This window comes from Lithobates pipiens, unplaced genomic scaffold, assembly GCF_037356315.1.
Source record: "Lithobates pipiens isolate NorthernLeopardFrog02 unplaced genomic scaffold, aLitPip1_a1.2 Scaffold_8, whole genome shotgun sequence".
NCBI classification, from domain to species: domain Eukaryota; kingdom Metazoa; phylum Chordata; class Amphibia; order Anura; family Ranidae; genus Lithobates; species Lithobates pipiens.
Window position 1 is genome coordinate 532,745,890 of NW_027507903.1, and position 19,937 is coordinate 532,765,826.

The 19,937-nt window shown below is 42.2% G+C and overlaps 13 non-coding genes across 13 annotated transcripts; all 13 read right to left on the minus strand.

The window, feature by feature from the left end:
• Window positions 1-320: 320 nt before the first annotated feature.
• On the minus strand, window positions 321-413 carry TRNAI-UAU (transfer RNA isoleucine (anticodon UAU)). Its single transcript is given in 2 exon segments — window positions 321-356; window positions 376-413. It is a non-coding gene; the product is annotated as a tRNA-Ile (tRNA).
• A 1,477-nt stretch (window positions 414-1,890) lies between these two features.
• TRNAI-UAU (transfer RNA isoleucine (anticodon UAU)) lies at window positions 1,891-1,983 on the minus strand. Its single transcript is given in 2 exon segments — window positions 1,891-1,926; window positions 1,946-1,983. It is a non-coding gene; the product is annotated as a tRNA-Ile (tRNA).
• Window positions 1,984-3,548: 1,565 nt separating this feature from the next.
• On the minus strand, window positions 3,549-3,641 carry TRNAI-UAU (transfer RNA isoleucine (anticodon UAU)). The gene is given in 2 exon segments: window positions 3,549-3,584; window positions 3,604-3,641. It is a non-coding gene; the product is annotated as a tRNA-Ile (tRNA).
• A 1,564-nt stretch (window positions 3,642-5,205) lies between these two features.
• Window positions 5,206-5,298, minus strand: TRNAI-UAU (transfer RNA isoleucine (anticodon UAU)). The gene is given in 2 exon segments: window positions 5,206-5,241; window positions 5,261-5,298. It is a non-coding gene; the product is annotated as a tRNA-Ile (tRNA).
• Window positions 5,299-6,775: 1,477 nt separating this feature from the next.
• On the minus strand, window positions 6,776-6,868 carry TRNAI-UAU (transfer RNA isoleucine (anticodon UAU)). The gene is given in 2 exon segments: window positions 6,776-6,811; window positions 6,831-6,868. It is a non-coding gene; the product is annotated as a tRNA-Ile (tRNA).
• Window positions 6,869-8,432: 1,564 nt separating this feature from the next.
• TRNAI-UAU (transfer RNA isoleucine (anticodon UAU)) lies at window positions 8,433-8,525 on the minus strand. Its single transcript is given in 2 exon segments — window positions 8,433-8,468; window positions 8,488-8,525. It is a non-coding gene; the product is annotated as a tRNA-Ile (tRNA).
• A 1,477-nt stretch (window positions 8,526-10,002) lies between these two features.
• Window positions 10,003-10,095, minus strand: TRNAI-UAU (transfer RNA isoleucine (anticodon UAU)). Its single transcript is given in 2 exon segments — window positions 10,003-10,038; window positions 10,058-10,095. It is a non-coding gene; the product is annotated as a tRNA-Ile (tRNA).
• Window positions 10,096-11,659: 1,564 nt separating this feature from the next.
• On the minus strand, window positions 11,660-11,752 carry TRNAI-UAU (transfer RNA isoleucine (anticodon UAU)). Its single transcript is given in 2 exon segments — window positions 11,660-11,695; window positions 11,715-11,752. It is a non-coding gene; the product is annotated as a tRNA-Ile (tRNA).
• Window positions 11,753-12,834: 1,082 nt separating this feature from the next.
• Window positions 12,835-12,907, minus strand: TRNAR-CCU (transfer RNA arginine (anticodon CCU)). Its single transcript has one exon. It is a non-coding gene; the product is annotated as a tRNA-Arg (tRNA).
• A 417-nt stretch (window positions 12,908-13,324) lies between these two features.
• Window positions 13,325-13,417, minus strand: TRNAI-UAU (transfer RNA isoleucine (anticodon UAU)). The gene is given in 2 exon segments: window positions 13,325-13,360; window positions 13,380-13,417. It is a non-coding gene; the product is annotated as a tRNA-Ile (tRNA).
• A 1,082-nt stretch (window positions 13,418-14,499) lies between these two features.
• TRNAR-CCU (transfer RNA arginine (anticodon CCU)) lies at window positions 14,500-14,572 on the minus strand. The gene has a single exon. It is a non-coding gene; the product is annotated as a tRNA-Arg (tRNA).
• A 417-nt stretch (window positions 14,573-14,989) lies between these two features.
• TRNAI-UAU (transfer RNA isoleucine (anticodon UAU)) lies at window positions 14,990-15,082 on the minus strand. The gene is given in 2 exon segments: window positions 14,990-15,025; window positions 15,045-15,082. It is a non-coding gene; the product is annotated as a tRNA-Ile (tRNA).
• A 1,492-nt stretch (window positions 15,083-16,574) lies between these two features.
• On the minus strand, window positions 16,575-16,667 carry TRNAI-UAU (transfer RNA isoleucine (anticodon UAU)). The gene is given in 2 exon segments: window positions 16,575-16,610; window positions 16,630-16,667. It is a non-coding gene; the product is annotated as a tRNA-Ile (tRNA).
• Between the last annotated feature and the right edge of the window lie 3,270 nt (window positions 16,668-19,937).

The window sequence follows — 19,937 nt, forward strand, 5'->3', positions numbered from 1 at the left end:
TTCGCTAGATGACAGCAAAGACTTTTTTTTTCTTTCAGAAGGCATCCGTTCTCTTACTTTACAAGGTAAGGGTGGCAAAATCTTTGTTTTTATTTTCCCTTGTAAACTTGCTACAGAATTGCAAGCGGTTTTTATCTGTTCTGGTCCACAATTTAAAGAATGTGGTCAGTGTAACAGAAAGACAGCTCATTCAAGCACCCTTGAGGAAAGAACCTTGAGTTTCTTTGGGCGCTTATTGCCCTGTTGTAAAGTTCTCAGGCCATAGGGTGCAAGTGCAGATTACATTTTCCATGAATAAAGGCAAAAAGCAAGAAACTGCATGCTCCAGGTGAGGCTCGAACTCACAACCTCGGCATTGCTCAACAGATACTGCCATATAAGTACCGCGCGCTGACCGATTGCGCCACTGGAGCACAGAAGCCATCACGGAAATCCATCACCCATGTCTCCTTGGTTTCAAATAGGCCTTCAAGTGATCCGAAACCTAAAATCGTGCTTATCCCAGACAAAAGAGAATATTTTTTCTCTCATAGCAAGAAATGGTAGCATATAAGTACTCCTAGAAAAAAAAAAAACACCGCCAAATCCACTTGACTGGAGCTCAAGGACAGTATTTAAAAAATAAAAGTAGAACTTTTTTGAAAGAAAAAATGATATTGCAACTGCTATCGTGACGTGTTAGGGATATATTCATGCATGTTTGAAAAGTTACTAAATATCCACTGTAAAGCAAGAAGTGGCAGGTAATACCAAGTACCTTTGGATCAAGGTCCGTTTGTGGGTAAACCCAGATAAAACACAAGAGTTGTTAATACATTTGAAATGCCACTATCCAGCAACTGTGTTGAGCATTTTGATGCTCTATTTTTCAGAAAATCTGCCGATCCACGTCAGATTCTATTTCTGACTGCTTGCGGCAAGAAGACTTCTGAATGTGTCCCAAAGCAGTGGCTATCAGTCTGAATCTCAACAAATGCAACAACACCATGTCATATGAAGCAAAGGAAGCACACCTCTAAGGAGCGATTCTGATTGCTATTCGTATACATGTTGATACATCAGGAAAAACATTTCTGAAACTGGCACAAAAAGGACATAAAATGCCTTCCTGCAAATTAAGCTTACCAACGATACTTGTCAGGGTGGCTTTTTTGCTTGAAGATTTTAGGCCACCGGATTTGCATGCCACAATGGGATGTGTGGAGAATGTCGGAGAAAATGCAAAGCTCTTTCCTAATAAAAGCAGCGTTTCCTTTGTTTGGAGTTGAACATATTGTTTGGCAGAAACATTGCAGGAGATTTGGTTTTGGACAAGAGGACTTGTAGCCATCTTGCAGAAGTTTCCATTCAGTTGATAGCATGCTGCTGAACTAATCTGAGTTCTACTAGGAGAAGGCACGCATATTAATTAAGGCAACAGGAAAGGGAAGTCCTAAAGGTTTTATTCTAAAGCCTTGCTTTAGATGTGACTTAAAAGAGTCAAGCAAGATCTCAAACACCCCAGATGGGACTCAAACCCACAATCCCTGGCTTATGAGGCCAGTGCCTTATCCATTAGGCCACTGGGGCTTTCGCTAGATGACAGCAAAGACTTTTTTTTTCTTTCAGAAGGCATCCGTTCTCTTACTTTACAAGGTAAGGGTGGCAAAATCTTTGTTTTTATTTTCCCTTGTAAACTTGCTACAGAATTGCAAGCGGTTTTTATCTGTTCTGGTCCACAATTTAAAGAATGTGGTCAGTGTAACAGAAAGCCAGCTCATTCAAGCACCCTTGAGGAAAGAACCTTGAGTTTCTTTGGGCGCTTATTGCCCTGTTGTAAAGTTCTCAGGCCATAGGGTGCAAGTGCAGATTACATTTTCCATGAATAAAGGCAAAAAGCAAGAAACTGCATGCTCCAGGTGAGGCTCGAACTCACAACCTCGGCATTGCTCAACAGATACTGCCATATAAGTACCGCGCGCTGACCGATTGCGCCACTGGAGCACAGAAGCCATCACGGAAATCCATCACCCATGTCTCCTTGGTTTCAAATAGGCCTTCAAGTGATCCGAAACCTAAAATCGTGCTTATCCCAGACAAAAGAGAATATTTTTTCTCTCATAGCAAGAAATGGTAGCATATAAGTACTCCTAGAAAAAAAAAAAAACACCGCCAAATCCACTTGACTGGAGCTCAAGGACAGTATTTAAAAAATAAAAGTAGAACTTTTTTGAAAGAAAAAATGATATTGCAACTGCTATCGTGACGTGTTAGGGATATATTCATGCATGTTTGAAAAGTTACTAAATATCCACTGTAAAGCAAGAAGTGGCAGGTAATACCAAGTACCTTTGGATCAAGGTCCGTTTGTGGGTAAACCCAGATAAAACACAAGAGTTGTTAATACATTTGAAATGCCACTATCCAGCAACTGTGTTGAGCATTTTGATGCTCTATTTTTCAGAAAATCTGCCGATCCACGTCAGATTCTATTTCTGACTGCTTGCGGCAAGAAGACTTCTGAATGTGTCCCAAAGCAGTGGCTATCAGTGTGAATCTCAACAAATGCAACAACACCATGTCATATGAAGCAAAGGAAGCACACCTCTAAGGAGCGATTCTGATTGCTATTCGTATACATGTTGATACATCAGGAAAAACATTTCTGAAACTGGCACAACAAGGACATAAAATGCCTTCCTGCAAATTAAGCTTACCAACGATACTTGTCAGGGTGGCTTTTTTGCTTGAAGATTTTAGGCCACCGGATTTGCATGCCACAATGGGATGTCTGGAGAATGTCGGAGAAAATGCAAAGCTCTTTCCTAATAAAAGCAGCGTTTCCTTTGTGGGGAGTTGAACATATTGTTTGGCAGAAACATTGCAGGAGATTTGGTTTTGGACAAGAGGACTTGTAGCAATCTTGCAGAAGTTTCCATTCAGTTGATAGCATGCTGCTGAACTAATCTGAGTTCTACTAGGAGAAGGCACGCATATTAATTAAGGCAACAGGAAAGGGAAGTCCTAAAGGTTTTATTCTAAAGCCTTGCTTTAGATGTGACTTGAAAGAGTCAAGCAAGATCTCAAACACCCCAGATGGGCCTTGAACCCACAATCCCTGGCCAGTGCCTTATCCATTAGGCCACTGGGGCTTTCGCTAGATGACAGCAAAGACTTTTTTTTTCTTTCAGAAGGCATCCGTTCTCTTACTTTACAAGGTAAGGGTGGCAAAATCTTTGTTTTTATTTTCCCTTGTAAACTTGCTACAGAATTGCAAGCGGTTTGAGCTACAAAGTCAGAAGAATGAGTTTTCTGAAAGAGAAAAGCCATGTCGCAGCTCTCCACACCTCTTTTCATCAAGTAGAAGGCGCACATTTTCTTTATCTGTTCTGGTCCACAATTTAAAGAATGTGGTCAGTGTAACAGAAAGACAGCTCATTCAAGCACCCTTGAGGAAAGAACCTTGAGTTTCTTTGGGCGCTTATTGCCCTGTTGTAAAGTTCTCAGGCCATAGGGTGCAAGTGCAGATTACATTTTCCATGAATAAAGGCAAAAAGCAAGAAACTGCATGCTCCAGGTGAGGCTCGAACTCACAACCTCGGCATTGCTCAACAGATACTGCCATATAAGTACCGCGCGCTGACCGATTGCGCCACTGGAGCACAGAAGCCATCACGGAAATCCATCACCCATGTCTCCTTGGTTTCAAATAGGCCTTCAAGTGATCCGAAACCTAAAATCGTGCTTATCCCAGACAAAAGAGAATATTTTTTCTCTCATAGCAAGAAATGGTAGCATATAAGTACTCCTAGAAAAAAAAAAAACACCGCCAAATCCACTTGACTGGAGCTCAAGGACAGTATTTAAAAAATAAAAGTAGAACTTTTTTGAAAGAAAAAATGATATTGCAACTGCTATCGTGACGTGTTAGGGATATATTCATGCATGTTTGAAAAGTTACTAAATATCCACTGTAAAGCAAGAAGTGGCAGGTAATACCAAGTACCTTTGGATCAAGGTCCGTTTGTGGGTAAACCCAGATAAAACACAAGAGTTGTTAATACATTTGAAATGCCACTATCCAGCAACTGTGTTGAGCATTTTGATGCTCTATTTTTCAGAAAATCTGCCGATCCACGTCAGATTCTATTTCTGACTGCTTGCGGCAAGAAGACTTCTGAATGTGTCCCAAAGCAGTGGCTATCAGTGTGAATCTCAACAAATGCAACAACACCATGTCATATGAAGCAAAGGAAGCACACCTCTAAGGAGCGATTCTGATTGCTATTCGTATACATGTTGATACATCAGGAAAAACATTTCTGAAACTGGCACAACAAGGACATAAAATGCCTTCCTGCAAATTAAGCTTACCAACGATACTTGTCAGGGTGGCTTTTTTGCTTGAAGATTTTAGGCCACCGGATTTGCATGCCACAATGGGATGTCTGGAGAATGTCGGAGAAAATGCAAAGCTCTTTCCTAATAAAAGCAGCGTTTCCTTTGTGGGGAGTTGAACATATTGTTTGGCAGAAACATTGCAGGAGATTTGGTTTTGGACAAGAGGACTTGTAGCAATCTTGCAGAAGTTTCCATTCAGTTGATAGCATGCTGCTGAACTAATCTGAGTTCTACTAGGAGAAGGCACGCATATTAATTAAGGCAACAGGAAAGGGAAGTCCTAAAGGTTTTATTCTAAAGCCTTGCTTTAGATGTGACTTGAAAGAGTCAAGCAAGATCTCAAACACCCCAGATGGGCCTTGAACCCACAATCCCTGGCCAGTGCCTTATCCATTAGGCCACTGGGGCTTTCGCTAGATGACAGCAAAGACTTTTTTTTTCTTTCAGAAGGCATCCGTTCTCTTACTTTACAAGGTAAGGGTGGCAAAATCTTTGTTTTTATTTTCCCTTGTAAACTTGCTACAGAATTGCAAGCGGTTTGAGCTACAAAGTCAGAAGAATGAGTTTTCTGAAAGAGAAAAGCCATGTCGCAGCTCTCCACACCTCTTTTCATCAAGTAGAAGGCGCACATTTTCTTTATCTGTTCTGGTCCACAATTTAAAGAATGTGGTCAGTGTAACAGAAAGACAGCTCATTCAAGCACCCTTGAGGAAAGAACCTTGAGTTTCTTTGGGCGCTTATTGCCCTGTTGTAAAGTTCTCAGGCCATAGGGTGCAAGTGCAGATTACATTTTCCATGAATAAAGGCAAAAAGCAAGAAACTGCATGCTCCAGGTGAGGCTCGAACTCACAACCTCGGCATTGCTCAACAGATACTGCCATATAAGTACCGCGCGCTGACCGATTGCGCCACTGGAGCACAGAAGCCATCACGGAAATCCATCACCCATGTCTCCTTGGTTTCAAATAGGCCTTCAAGTGATCCGAAACCTAAAATCGTGCTTATCCCAGACAAAAGAGAATATTTTTTCTCTCATAGCAAGAAATGGTAGCATATAAGTACTCCTAGAAAAAAAAAAAACACCGCCAAATCCACTTGACTGGAGCTCAAGGACAGTATTTAAAAAATAAAAGTAGAACTTTTTTGAAAGAAAAAATGATATTGCAACTGCTATCGTGACGTGTTAGGGATATATTCATGCATGTTTGAAAAGTTACTAAATATCCACTGTAAAGCAAGAAGTGGCAGGTAATACCAAGTACCTTTGGATCAAGGTCCGTTTGTGGGTAAACCCAGATAAAACACAAGAGTTGTTAATACATTTGAAATGCCACTATCCAGCAACTGTGTTGAGCATTTTGATGCTCTATTTTTCAGAAAATCTGCCGATCCACGTCAGATTCTATTTCTGACTGCTTGCGGCAAGAAGACTTCTGAATGTGTCCCAAAGCAGTGGCTATCAGTGTGAATCTCAACAAATGCAACAACACCATGTCATATGAAGCAAAGGAAGCACACCTCTAAGGAGCGATTCTGATTGCTATTCGTATACATGTTGATACATCAGGAAAAACATTTCTGAAACTGGCACAAAAAGGACATAAAATGCCTTCCTGCAAATTAAGCTTACCAACGATACTTGTCAGGGTGGCTTTTTTGCTTGAAGATTTTAGGCCACCGGATTTGCATGCCACAATGGGATGTGTGGAGAATGTCGGAGAAAATGCAAAGCTCTTTCCTAATAAAAGCAGCGTTTCCTTTGTTTGGAGTTGAACATATTGTTTGTCAGAAACATTGCAGGAGATTTGGTTTTGGACAAGAGGACTTGTAGCCATCTTGCAGAAGTTTCCATTCAGTTGATAGCATGCTGCTGAACTAATCTGAGTTCTACTAGGAGAAGGCACGCATATTAATTAAGGCAACAGGAAAGGGAAGTCCTAAAGGTTTTATTCTAAAGCCTTGCTTTAGATGTGACTTAAAAGAGTCAAGCAAGATCTCAAACACCCCAGATGGGACTCAAACCCACAATCCCTGGCTTATGAGGCCAGTGCCTTATCCATTAGGCCACTGGGGCTTTCGCTAGATGACAGCAAAGACTTTTTTTTTCTTTCAGAAGGCATCCGTTCTCTTACTTTACAAGGTAAGGGTGGCAAAATCTTTGTTTTTATTTTCCCTTGTAAACTTGCTACAGAATTGCAAGCGGTTTTTATCTGTTCTGGTCCACAATTTAAAGAATGTGGTCAGTGTAACAGAAAGACAGCTCATTCAAGCACCCTTGAGGAAAGAACCTTGAGTTTCTTTGGGCGCTTATTGCCCTGTTGTAAAGTTCTCAGGCCATAGGGTGCAAGTGCAGATTACATTTTCCATGAATAAAGGCAAAAAGCAAGAAACTGCATGCTCCAGGTGAGGCTCGAACTCACAACCTCGGCATTGCTCAACAGATACTGCCATATAAGTACCGCGCGCTGACCGATTGCGCCACTGGAGCACAGAAGCCATCACGGAAATCCATCACCCATGTCTCCTTGGTTTCAAATAGGCCTTCAAGTGATCCGAAACCTAAAATCGTGCTTATCCCAGACAAAAGAGAATATTTTTTCTCTCATAGCAAGAAATGGTAGCATATAAGTACTCCTAGAAAAAAAAAAAACACCGCCAAATCCACTTGACTGGAGCTCAAGGACAGTATTTAAAAAATAAAAGTAGAACTTTTTTGAAAGAAAAAATGATATTGCAACTGCTATCGTGACGTGTTAGGGATATATTCATGCATGTTTGAAAAGTTACTAAATATCCACTGTAAAGCAAGAAGTGGCAGGTAATACCAAGTACCTTTGGATCAAGGTCCGTTTGTGGGTAAACCCAGATAAAACACAAGAGTTGTTAATACATTTGAAATGCCACTATCCAGCAACTGTGTTGAGCATTTTGATGCTCTATTTTTCAGAAAATCTGCCGATCCACGTCAGATTCTATTTCTGACTGCTTGCGGCAAGAAGACTTCTGAATGTGTCCCAAAGCAGTGGCTATCAGTGTGAATCTCAACAAATGCAACAACACCATGTCATATGAAGCAAAGGAAGCACACCTCTAAGGAGCGATTCTGATTGCTATTCGTATACATGTTGATACATCAGGAAAAACATTTCTGAAACTGGCACAACAAGGACATAAAATGCCTTCCTGCAAATTAAGCTTACCAACGATACTTGTCAGGGTGGCTTTTTTGCTTGAAGATTTTAGGCCACCGGATTTGCATGCCACAATGGGATGTCTGGAGAATGTCGGAGAAAATGCAAAGCTCTTTCCTAATAAAAGCAGCGTTTCCTTTGTGGGGAGTTGAACATATTGTTTGGCAGAAACATTGCAGGAGATTTGGTTTTGGACAAGAGGACTTGTAGCAATCTTGCAGAAGTTTCCATTCAGTTGATAGCATGCTGCTGAACTAATCTGAGTTCTACTAGGAGAAGGCACGCATATTAATTAAGGCAACAGGAAAGGGAAGTCCTAAAGGTTTTATTCTAAAGCCTTGCTTTAGATGTGACTTGAAAGAGTCAAGCAAGATCTCAAACACCCCAGATGGGCCTTGAACCCACAATCCCTGGCCAGTGCCTTATCCATTAGGCCACTGGGGCTTTCGCTAGATGACAGCAAAGACTTTTTTTTTCTTTCAGAAGGCATCCGTTCTCTTACTTTACAAGGTAAGGGTGGCAAAATCTTTGTTTTTATTTTCCCTTGTAAACTTGCTACAGAATTGCAAGCGGTTTGAGCTACAAAGTCAGAAGAATGAGTTTTCTGAAAGAGAAAAGCCATGTCGCAGCTCTCCACACCTCTTTTCATCAAGTAGAAGGCGCACATTTTCTTTATCTGTTCTGGTCCACAATTTAAAGAATGTGGTCAGTGTAACAGAAAGACAGCTCATTCAAGCACCCTTGAGGAAAGAACCTTGAGTTTCTTTGGGCGCTTATTGCCCTGTTGTAAAGTTCTCAGGCCATAGGGTGCAAGTGCAGATTACATTTTCCATGAATAAAGGCAAAAAGCAAGAAACTGCATGCTCCAGGTGAGGCTCGAACTCACAACCTCGGCATTGCTCAACAGATACTGCCATATAAGTACCGCGCGCTGACCGATTGCGCCACTGGAGCACAGAAGCCATCACGGAAATCCATCACCCATGTCTCCTTGGTTTCAAATAGGCCTTCAAGTGATCCGAAACCTAAAATCGTGCTTATCCCAGACAAAAGAGAATATTTTTTCTCTCATAGCAAGAAATGGTAGCATATAAGTACTCCTAGAAAAAAAAAAAACACCGCCAAATCCACTTGACTGGAGCTCAAGGACAGTATTTAAAAAATAAAAGTAGAACTTTTTTGAAAGAAAAAATGATATTGCAACTGCTATCGTGACGTGTTAGGGATATATTCATGCATGTTTGAAAAGTTACTAAATATCCACTGTAAAGCAAGAAGTGGCAGGTAATACCAAGTACCTTTGGATCAAGGTCCGTTTGTGGGTAAACCCAGATAAAACACAAGAGTTGTTAATACATTTGAAATGCCACTATCCAGCAACTGTGTTGAGCATTTTGATGCTCTATTTTTCAGAAAATCTGCCGATCCACGTCAGATTCTATTTCTGACTGCTTGCGGCAAGAAGACTTCTGAATGTGTCCCAAAGCAGTGGCTATCAGTGTGAATCTCAACAAATGCAACAACACCATGTCATATGAAGCAAAGGAAGCACACCTCTAAGGAGCGATTCTGATTGCTATTCGTATACATGTTGATACATCAGGAAAAACATTTCTGAAACTGGCACAAAAAGGACATAAAATGCCTTCCTGCAAATTAAGCTTACCAACGATACTTGTCAGGGTGGCTTTTTTGCTTGAAGATTTTAGGCCACCGGATTTGCATGCCACAATGGGATGTGTGGAGAATGTCGGAGAAAATGCAAAGCTCTTTCCTAATAAAAGCAGCGTTTCCTTTGTTTGGAGTTGAACATATTGTTTGGCAGAAACATTGCAGGAGATTTGGTTTTGGACAAGAGGACTTGTAGCCATCTTGCAGAAGTTTCCATTCAGTTGATAGCATGCTGCTGAACTAATCTGAGTTCTACTAGGAGAAGGCACGCATATTAATTAAGGCAACAGGAAAGGGAAGTCCTAAAGGTTTTATTCTAAAGCCTTGCTTTAGATGTGACTTAAAAGAGTCAAGCAAGATCTCAAACACCCCAGATGGGACTCAAACCCACAATCCCTGGCTTATGAGGCCAGTGCCTTATCCATTAGGCCACTGGGGCTTTCGCTAGATGACAGCAAAGACTTTTTTTTTCTTTCAGAAGGCATCCGTTCTCTTACTTTACAAGGTAAGGGTGGCAAAATCTTTGTTTTTATTTTCCCTTGTAAACTTGCTACAGAATTGCAAGCGGTTTTTATCTGTTCTGGTCCACAATTTAAAGAATGTGGTCAGTGTAACAGAAAGACAGCTCATTCAAGCACCCTTGAGGAAAGAACCTTGAGTTTCTTTGGGCGCTTATTGCCCTGTTGTAAAGTTCTCAGGCCATAGGGTGCAAGTGCAGATTACATTTTCCATGAATAAAGGCAAAAAGCAAGAAACTGCATGCTCCAGGTGAGGCTCGAACTCACAACCTCGGCATTGCTCAACAGATACTGCCATATAAGTACCGCGCGCTGACCGATTGCGCCACTGGAGCACAGAAGCCATCACGGAAATCCATCACCCATGTCTCCTTGGTTTCAAATAGGCCTTCAAGTGATCCGAAACCTAAAATCGTGCTTATCCCAGACAAAAGAGAATATTTTTTCTCTCATAGCAAGAAATGGTAGCATATAAGTACTCCTAGAAAAAAAAAAAACACCGCCAAATCCACTTGACTGGAGCTCAAGGACAGTATTTAAAAAATAAAAGTAGAACTTTTTTGAAAGAAAAAATGATATTGCAACTGCTATCGTGACGTGTTAGGGATATATTCATGCATGTTTGAAAAGTTACTAAATATCCACTGTAAAGCAAGAAGTGGCAGGTAATACCAAGTACCTTTGGATCAAGGTCCGTTTGTGGGTAAACCCAGATAAAACACAAGAGTTGTTAATACATTTGAAATGCCACTATCCAGCAACTGTGTTGAGCATTTTGATGCTCTATTTTTCAGAAAATCTGCCGATCCACGTCAGATTCTATTTCTGACTGCTTGCGGCAAGAAGACTTCTGAATGTGTCCCAAAGCAGTGGCTATCAGTGTGAATCTCAACAAATGCAACAACACCATGTCATATGAAGCAAAGGAAGCACACCTCTAAGGAGCGATTCTGATTGCTATTCGTATACATGTTGATACATCAGGAAAAACATTTCTGAAACTGGCACAACAAGGACATAAAATGCCTTCCTGCAAATTAAGCTTACCAACGATACTTGTCAGGGTGGCTTTTTTGCTTGAAGATTTTAGGCCACCGGATTTGCATGCCACAATGGGATGTCTGGAGAATGTCGGAGAAAATGCAAAGCTCTTTCCTAATAAAAGCAGCGTTTCCTTTGTGGGGAGTTGAACATATTGTTTGGCAGAAACATTGCAGGAGATTTGGTTTTGGACAAGAGGACTTGTAGCAATCTTGCAGAAGTTTCCATTCAGTTGATAGCATGCTGCTGAACTAATCTGAGTTCTACTAGGAGAAGGCACGCATATTAATTAAGGCAACAGGAAAGGGAAGTCCTAAAGGTTTTATTCTAAAGCCTTGCTTTAGATGTGACTTGAAAGAGTCAAGCAAGATCTCAAACACCCCAGATGGGCCTTGAACCCACAATCCCTGGCCAGTGCCTTATCCATTAGGCCACTGGGGCTTTCGCTAGATGACAGCAAAGACTTTTTTTTTCTTTCAGAAGGCATCCGTTCTCTTACTTTACAAGGTAAGGGTGGCAAAATCTTTGTTTTTATTTTCCCTTGTAAACTTGCTACAGAATTGCAAGCGGTTTGAGCTACAAAGTCAGAAGAATGAGTTTTCTGAAAGAGAAAAGCCATGTCGCAGCTCTCCACACCTCTTTTCATCAAGTAGAAGGCGCACATTTTCTTTATCTGTTCTGGTCCACAATTTAAAGAATGTGGTCAGTGTAACAGAAAGACAGCTCATTCAAGCACCCTTGAGGAAAGAACCTTGAGTTTCTTTGGGCGCTTATTGCCCTGTTGTAAAGTTCTCAGGCCATAGGGTGCAAGTGCAGATTACATTTTCCATGAATAAAGGCAAAAAGCAAGAAACTGCATGCTCCAGGTGAGGCTCGAACTCACAACCTCGGCATTGCTCAACAGATACTGCCATATAAGTACCGCGCGCTGACCGATTGCGCCACTGGAGCACAGAAGCCATCACGGAAATCCATCACCCATGTCTCCTTGGTTTCAAATAGGCCTTCAAGTGATCCGAAACCTAAAATCGTGCTTATCCCAGACAAAAGAGAATATTTTTTCTCTCATAGCAAGAAATGGTAGCATATAAGTACTCCTAGAAAAAAAAAAACACCGCCAAATCCACTTGACTGGAGCTCAAGGACAGTATTCTAAAAATAAAAGTAGAACTTTTTTGAAAGAAAAAATGATATTGCAACTGCTATCGTGACGTGTTAGGGATATATTCATGCATGTTTGAAAAGTTACTAAATATCCACTGTAAAGCAAGAAGTGGCAGGTAATACCAAGTACCTTTGGATCAAGGTCCGTTTGTGGATAAACCCAGATAAAACACAAGAGTTGTTAATACATTTGAAATGCCACTATCCAGCAACTGTGTTGAGCATTTCGATGCTCTATTTTTCAGAAAATCTGCCGATCCACGTCAGATTCTATTTCTGACTGCTTGCGGCAAGAAGACTTCTGAATGTGTCCCAAAGCAGTGGCTATCAGTGTGAATCTCAACAAATGCAACAACACCATGTCATATGAAGCAAAGGAAGCACACCTCTAAGGAGCGATTCTGATTGCTATTCGTATACATGTTGATACATCAGGAAAAACATTTCTGAAACTGGCACAAAAAGGACATAAAATGCCTTCCTGCAAATTAAGCTTACCAACGATACTTGTCAGGGTGGCTTTTTTGCTTGAAGATTTTAGGCCACCGGATTTGCATGCCACAATGGGATGTGTGGAGAATGTCGGAGAAAATGCAAAGCTCTTTCCTAATAAAAGCAGCGTTTCCTTTGTGGGGAGTTGAACATATTGTTTGGCAGAAACATTGCAGGAGATTTGGTTTTGGACAAGAGGACTTGTAGCCATCTTGCAGAAGTTGCCATTCAGTTGATAGCATGCTGCTGAACTAATCTGAGTTCTACTAGGAGAAGGCACACATATTAATTAAGGCAACAGGAAAGGGAAGTCCTAAAGGTTTTATTCTAAAGCCTTGCTTTAGATGTGACTTAAAAGAGTCAAGCAAGATCTCAAACACCCCAGATGGGACTCGAACCCACAATCCCTGGCTTAGGAGGCCAGTGCCTTATCCATTAGGCCACTGGGGCTTTCGCTAGATGACAGCAAAGACTTTTTTTTTCTTTCAGAAGGCATCCGTTCTCTTACTTTACAAGGTAAGGGTGGCAAAATCTTTGTTTTTATTTTCCCTTGTAAACTTGCTACAGAATTGCAAGCGGTTTGAGCTACAAAGTCAGAAGAATGAGTTTTCTGAAAGAGAAAAGCCATGTCGCAGCTCTCCACACCTCTTTTCATCAAGTAGAAGGCGCACATTTTCTTTATCTGTTCTGGTCCACAATTTAAAGAATGTGGTCAGTGTAACAGAAAGACAGCTCATTCAAGCACCCTTGAGGAAAGAACCTTGAGTTTCTTTGGGCGCTTATTGCCCTGTTGTAAAGTTCTCAGGCCATAGGGTGCAAGTGCAGATTACATTTTCCATGAATAAAGGCAAAAAGCAAGAAACTGCATGCTCCAGGTGAGGCTCGAACTCACAACCTCGGCATTGCTCAACAGATACTGCCATATAAGTACCGCGCGCTGACCGATTGCGCCACTGGAGCACAGAAGCCATCACGGAAATCCATCACCCATGTCTCCTTGGTTTCAAATAGGCCTTCAAGTGATCCGAAACCTAAAATCGTGCTTATCCCAGACAAAAGAGAATATTTTTTCTCTCATAGCAAGAAATGGTAGCATATAAGTACTCCTAGAAAAAAAAAAACACCGCCAAATCCACTTGACTGGAGCTCAAGGACAGTATTCTAAAAATAAAAGTAGAACTTTTTTGAAAGAAAAAATGATATTGCAACTGCTATCGTGACGTGTTAGGGATATATTCATGCATGTTTGAAAAGTTACTAAATATCCACTGTAAAGCAAGAAGTGGCAGGTAATACCAAGTACCTTTGGATCAAGGTCCGTTTGTGGGTAAACCCAGATAAAACACAAGAGTTGTTAATACATTTGAAATGCCACTATCCAGCAACTGTGTTGAGCATTTTGATGCTCTATTTTTCAGAAAATCTGCCGATCCACGTCAGATTCTATTTCTGACTGCTTGCGGCAAGAAGACTTCTGAATGTGTCCCAAAGCAGTGGCTATCAGTGTGAATCTCAACAAATGCAACAACACCATGTCATATGAAGCAAAGGAAGCACACCTCTAAGGAGCGATTCTGATTGCTATTCGTATACATGTTGATACATCAGGAAAAACATTTCTGAAACTGGCACAAAAAGGACATAAAATGCCTTCCTGCAAATTAAGCTTACCAACGATACTTGTCAGGGTGGCTTTTTTGCTTGAAGATTTTAGGCCACCGGATTTGCATGCCACAATGGGATGTGTGGAGAATGTCGGAGAAAATGCAAAGCTCTTTCCTAATAAAAGCAGCGTTTCCTTTGTGGGGAGTTGAACATATTGTTTGGCAGAAACATTGCAGGAGATTTGGTTTTGGACAAGAGGACTTGTAGCCATCTTGCAGAAGTTGCCATTCAGTTGATAGCATGCTGCTGAACTAATCTGAGTTCTACTAGGAGAAGGCACACATATTAATTAAGGCAACAGGAAAGGGAAGTCCTAAAGGTTTTATTCTAAAGCCTTGCTTTAGATGTGACTTGAAAGAGTCAAGCAAGATCTCAAACACCCCAGATGGGACTCGAACCCACAATACCTGGCTTAGGAGGCCAGTGCCTTATCCATTAGGCCACTGGGGCTTTCGCTAGATGACAGCAAAGACTTTTTTTTTCTTTCAGAAGGCATCCGTTCTCTTACTTTACAAGGTAAGGGTGGCAAAATCTTTGTTTTTATTTTCCCTTGTAAACTTGCTACAGAATTGCAAGCGGTTTGAGCTACAAAGTCAGAAGAATGAGTTTTCTGAAAGAGAAAAGCCATGTCGCAGCTCTCCACACCTCTTTTCATCAAGTAGAAGGCGCACATTTTCTTTATCTGTTCTGGTCCACAATTTAAAGAATGTGGTCAGTGTAACAGAAAGACAGCTCATTCAAGCACCCTTGAGGAAAGAACCTTGAGTTTCTTTGGGCGCTTATTGCCCTGTTGTAAAGTTCTCAGGCCATAGGGTGCAAGTGCAGATTACATTTTCCATGAATAAAGGCAAAAAGCAAGAAACTGCATGCTCCAGGTGAGGCTCGAACTCACAACCTCGGCATTGCTCAACAGATACTGCCATATAAGTACCACGCGCTGACCGATTGCGCCACTGGAGCACAGAAGCCATCAAGGAAATCCATCACCCATGTCTCCTTGGTTTCAAATAGGCCTTCAAGTGATCCGAAACCTAAAATCGTGCTTATCCCAGACAAAAGAGAATATTTTTTTCTCTCATAGCAAGAAATGGTAGCATATAAGTACTCCTAGAAAAAAAAAAACACCGCCAAATCCACTTGACTGGAGCTCAAGGACAGTATTTAAAAAATAAAAGTAGAACTTTTTTGAAAGAAAAAATGATATTGCAACTGCTATCGTGACGTGTTAGGGATATATTCATGCATGTTTGAAAAGTTACTAAATATCCACTGTAAAGCAAGAAGTGGCAGGTAATACCAAGTACCTTTGGATCAAGGTCCGTTTGTGGGTAAACCCAGATAAAACACAAGAGTTGTTAATACATTTGAAATGCCACTATCCAGCAACTGTGTTGAGCATTTTGATGCTCTATTTTTCAGAAAATCTGCCGATCCACGTCAGATTCTATTTCTGACTGCTTGCGGCAAGAAGACTTCTGAATGTGTCCCAAAGCAGTGGCTATCAGTGTGAATCTCAACAAATGCAACAACACCATGTCATATGAAGCAAAGGAAGCACACCTCTAAGGAGCGATTCTGATTGCTATTCGTATACATGTTGATACATCAGGAAAAACATTTCTGAAACTGGCACAAAAAGGACATAAAATGCCTTCCTGCAAATTAAGCTTACCAACGATACTTGTCAGGGTGGCTTTTTTGCTTGAAGATTTTAGGCCACCGGATTTGCATGCCACAATGGGATGTGTGGAGAATGTCGGAGAAAATGCAAAGCTCTTTCCTAATAAAAGCAGCGTTTCCTTTGTGGGGAGTTGAACATATTGTTTGGCAGAAACATTGCAGGAGATTTGGTTTTGGACAAGAGGACTTGTAGCCATCTTGCAGAAGTTTCCATTCAGTTGATAGCATGCTGCTGAACTAATCTGAGTTCTACTAGGAGAAGGCACGCATATTAATTAAGGCAACAGGAAAGGGAAGTCCTAAAGGTTTTATTCTAAAGCCTTGCTTTAGATGTGACTTAAAAGAGTCAAGCAAGATCTCAAACACCCCAGATGGGACTCTTTTTTTCTTTCAGAAGGCATCCGTTCTCTTACTTTACAAGGTAAGGGTGGCAAAATCTTTGTTTTTATTTTCCCTTGTAAACTTGCTACAGAATTGCAAGCGGTTTGAGCTACAAAGTCAGAAGAATGAGTTTTCTGAAAGAGAAAAGCCATGTCGCAGCTCTCCACACCTCTTTTCATCAAGTAGAAGGCGCACATTTTCTTTATCTGTTCTGGTCCACAATTTAAAGAATGTGGTCAGTGTAACAGAAAGACAGCTCATTCAAGCACCCTTGAGGAAAGAACCTTGAGTTTCTTTGGGCGCTTATTGCCCTGTTGTAAAGTTCTCAGGCCATAGGGTGCAAGTGCAGATTACATTTTCCATGAATAAAGGCAAAAAGCAAGAAACTGCATGCTCCAGGTGAGGCTCGAACTCACAACCTCGGCATTGCTCAACAGATACTGCCATATAAGTACCGCGCGCTGACCGATTGCGCCACTGGAGCACAGAAGCCATCACGGAAATCCATCACCCATGTCTCCTTGGTTTCAAATAGGCCTTCAAGTGATCCGAAACCTAAAATCGTGCTTATCCCAGACAAAAGAGAATATTTTTTCTCTCATAGCAAGAAATGGTAGCATATAAGTACTCCTAGAAAAAAAAAAACACCGCCAAATCCACTTGACTGGAGCTCAAGGATAGTGATGGCCGAACGGTTCGCCCGGCGGTCGTTTCGCGGCGAATTTCCGACTTTCGCCGTCCGCGGGTTCGAACGCCTTTTTCCGTCGTTCGCCCCGGCGGACTTACGTGTTTAATGTATACAAGAACTTTAACCTTTCGTGACACGTTTATCATGTGTTACAGGACAACCAATTGAGACATGACAGCTCATGGACACTTGGACATTCCCCCTAACCTATAAATACACCCGATCCGGTGGCCATTTTACATTCTTTCTTCTGTCACTGTAGGGAAAGGATCCTGTGTGGAGTAGGGACAGAGAAAACGCTAGCTATTTGGTACACAAAAGTTCTTTTCAGGACTGGTATAGGTGTTAGGTCAGCAGCCTGAGTTTCTTTTGTCAGTTTAGATAAAGGGACAGAGCGCTGTATGCTGCTATTTTAGGGACAGCTCAGCCAGATTAGTCTTTCTTCATCATCATCATCATCATCATCATTAGCTGTTACTATCAGGTCCACAAAAGAGCTGTTCCAGCTAATCGTTCCAGCCTACTCTTTTTTGCCAATTTGTATAGGGACAGGCAGGAAGCAGTGTGTCAGGCAGTGAGGATAATTTTAAAGACTTGCTGTTACTATTAGTTCCACAAAGGTTCTTTTCAGGACTGGTATCAGTGGTACGGTAATAGGCTTGTACACGTATAATATTCTTTCTTCCAAATATAGAAAGAATATTATACTTGACTGCTGCCCTTCTGCTGCAGTCTGCTAATCATTCACAACTCACTTGTTCCACAAAGCTCTTTATCAGGACTGGTAACTTGGTCTGTCTAGGGTGCTACGGTACATAGGCTTGGGTGCGGTACAGTCTGCTGTTCTGTAAGGACCGCTATCGGTCCACAATACATAGGGTTGCCGTGCACTACTGCTGACCGCTGCCCTATACTGCAGCAGTCCTTCAGCGGTATAGGGACTGACGCACAGTCTGCTAAACACTAATACACAACCTGCTTGGTCCACAAAAGTTCTTATAAGGACTGGTAACTTGGTATAGGGTGCTACGGTACATAGGCCTGAGTGCAGTACAGTCTGCTGTTCTGTAAGGACCGCTATCGGTCCACAATACATAGGGTTGCCGTGCACTACTGCTGACCGCTGCCCTATACTGCAGCAGTCCTTCATTGGTATAGGGACTGACGTACAGTCTGCTAATCACTAACACACAACCTGCTTGGTCCACAAAAGTTCTTATAAGGACTGGTAACTTGGTATAGGGTGCTACGGTACATAGGCCTGAGTGCGTTACAGTCTGCTGTTCTGTAAGGACCGCTATCGGTCCACAATACATAGGGTTGCCGTGCACTACTGCTGACCGCTGCCCTATACTGCAGCAGTCCTTCATTGGTATAGGGACTGACGTACAGTCTGCTAATCACTAACACACAACCTGCTTGGTCCACAAAAGTTCTTATAAGGACTGGTAACTTGGTATAGGGTGCTACGGTACATAGGCCTGAGTGCGTTACAGTCTGCTGTTCTGTAAGGACCGCTATCGGTCCACAATACATAGGGTTGCCGTGCACTACTGCTGACCGCTGCCCTATACTGCAGCAGTCCTTCAGCGGTATAGGGACTGACGTACAGTCTGCTAAACACTAATACACAACCTGCTTGGTCCACAAAAGTTCTTATAAGGACTGGTAACTTGGTATAGGGTGCTACGGTACATAGGCTTGAGTGCGTTACAGTCTGCTGTTCTGTAAGGACCGCTATCGGTCCACAATACATAGGGTTGCCGTGCACTACTGCTGACCGCTGCCCTATACTGCAGCAGTCCTTCAGCGGTATAGGGACTGACGTACAGTCTGCTAAACACTAATACACAACCTGCTTGGTCCACAAAAGTTTTTATAAGGACTGGTAACTTGGTATAGGGTGCTACGGTACATAGGCCTGAGTGCAGTACAGTCTGCTGTTCTGTAAGGACCGCTATCGGTCCACAATACATAGGGTTGCCGTGCACTACTGCTGACCGCTGCCCTATACTGCAGCAGTCCTTCATTGGTATAGGGACTGACGTACAGTCTGCTAATCACTAACACACAACCTGCTTGGTCCACAAAAGTTCTTATAAGGACTGGTAACTTGGTATAGGGTGCTACGGTACATAGGCCTGAGTGCAGTACAGTCTGCTGTTCTGTAAGGACCGCTATCGGTCCACAATACATAGGGTTGCCGTGCACTACTGCTGACCGCTGCCCTATACTGCAGCAGTCCTTCATTGGTATAGGGACTGACGTACAGTCTGCTAATCACTAACACACAACCTGCTTGGTCCACAAAAGTTCTTATAAGGACTGGTAACTTGGTATAGGGTGCTACGGTACATAGGCCTGAGTGCGTTACAGTCTGCTGTTCTGTAAGGACCGCTATCGGTCCACAATACATAGGGTTGCCGTGCACTACTGCTGACCGCTGCCCTATACTGCAGCAGTCCTTCATTGGTATAGGGACTGACGTACAGTCTGCTAATCACTAACACACAACCTGCTTGGTCCACAAAAGTTCTTATAAGGACTGGTAACTTGGTATAGGGTGCTACGGTACATAGGCCTGAGTGCGTTACAGTCTGCTGTTCTGTAAGGACCGCTATCGGTCCACAATACATAGGGTTGCCGTGCACTACTGCTGACCGCTGCCCTATACTGCAGCAGTCCTTCATTGGTATAGGGACTGACGTACAGTCTGCTAATCACTAACACACAACCTGCTTGGTCCACAAAAGTTCTTATAAGGACTGGTAACTTGGTATAGGGTGCTACGGTACATAGGCCTGAGTGCGTTACAGTCTGCTGTTCTGTAAGGACCGCTATCGGTCCACAATAGATAGGGTTGACGTGCACCACTGCTGACCGCTCACCTATACTGCAGCAGTCCTTCAGCGGTATAGGGACTGACGTACAGTCTGCTAATCACTAACACACAACCTGCTTGTTCCACAAAAGTTCTTATAAGGACTGGTAACTTGGTATAGGGTGCTACGGTACATAGGCCTGAGTGCAGTACAGTCTGCTGTTCTGTAAGGACCGCTATCGGTC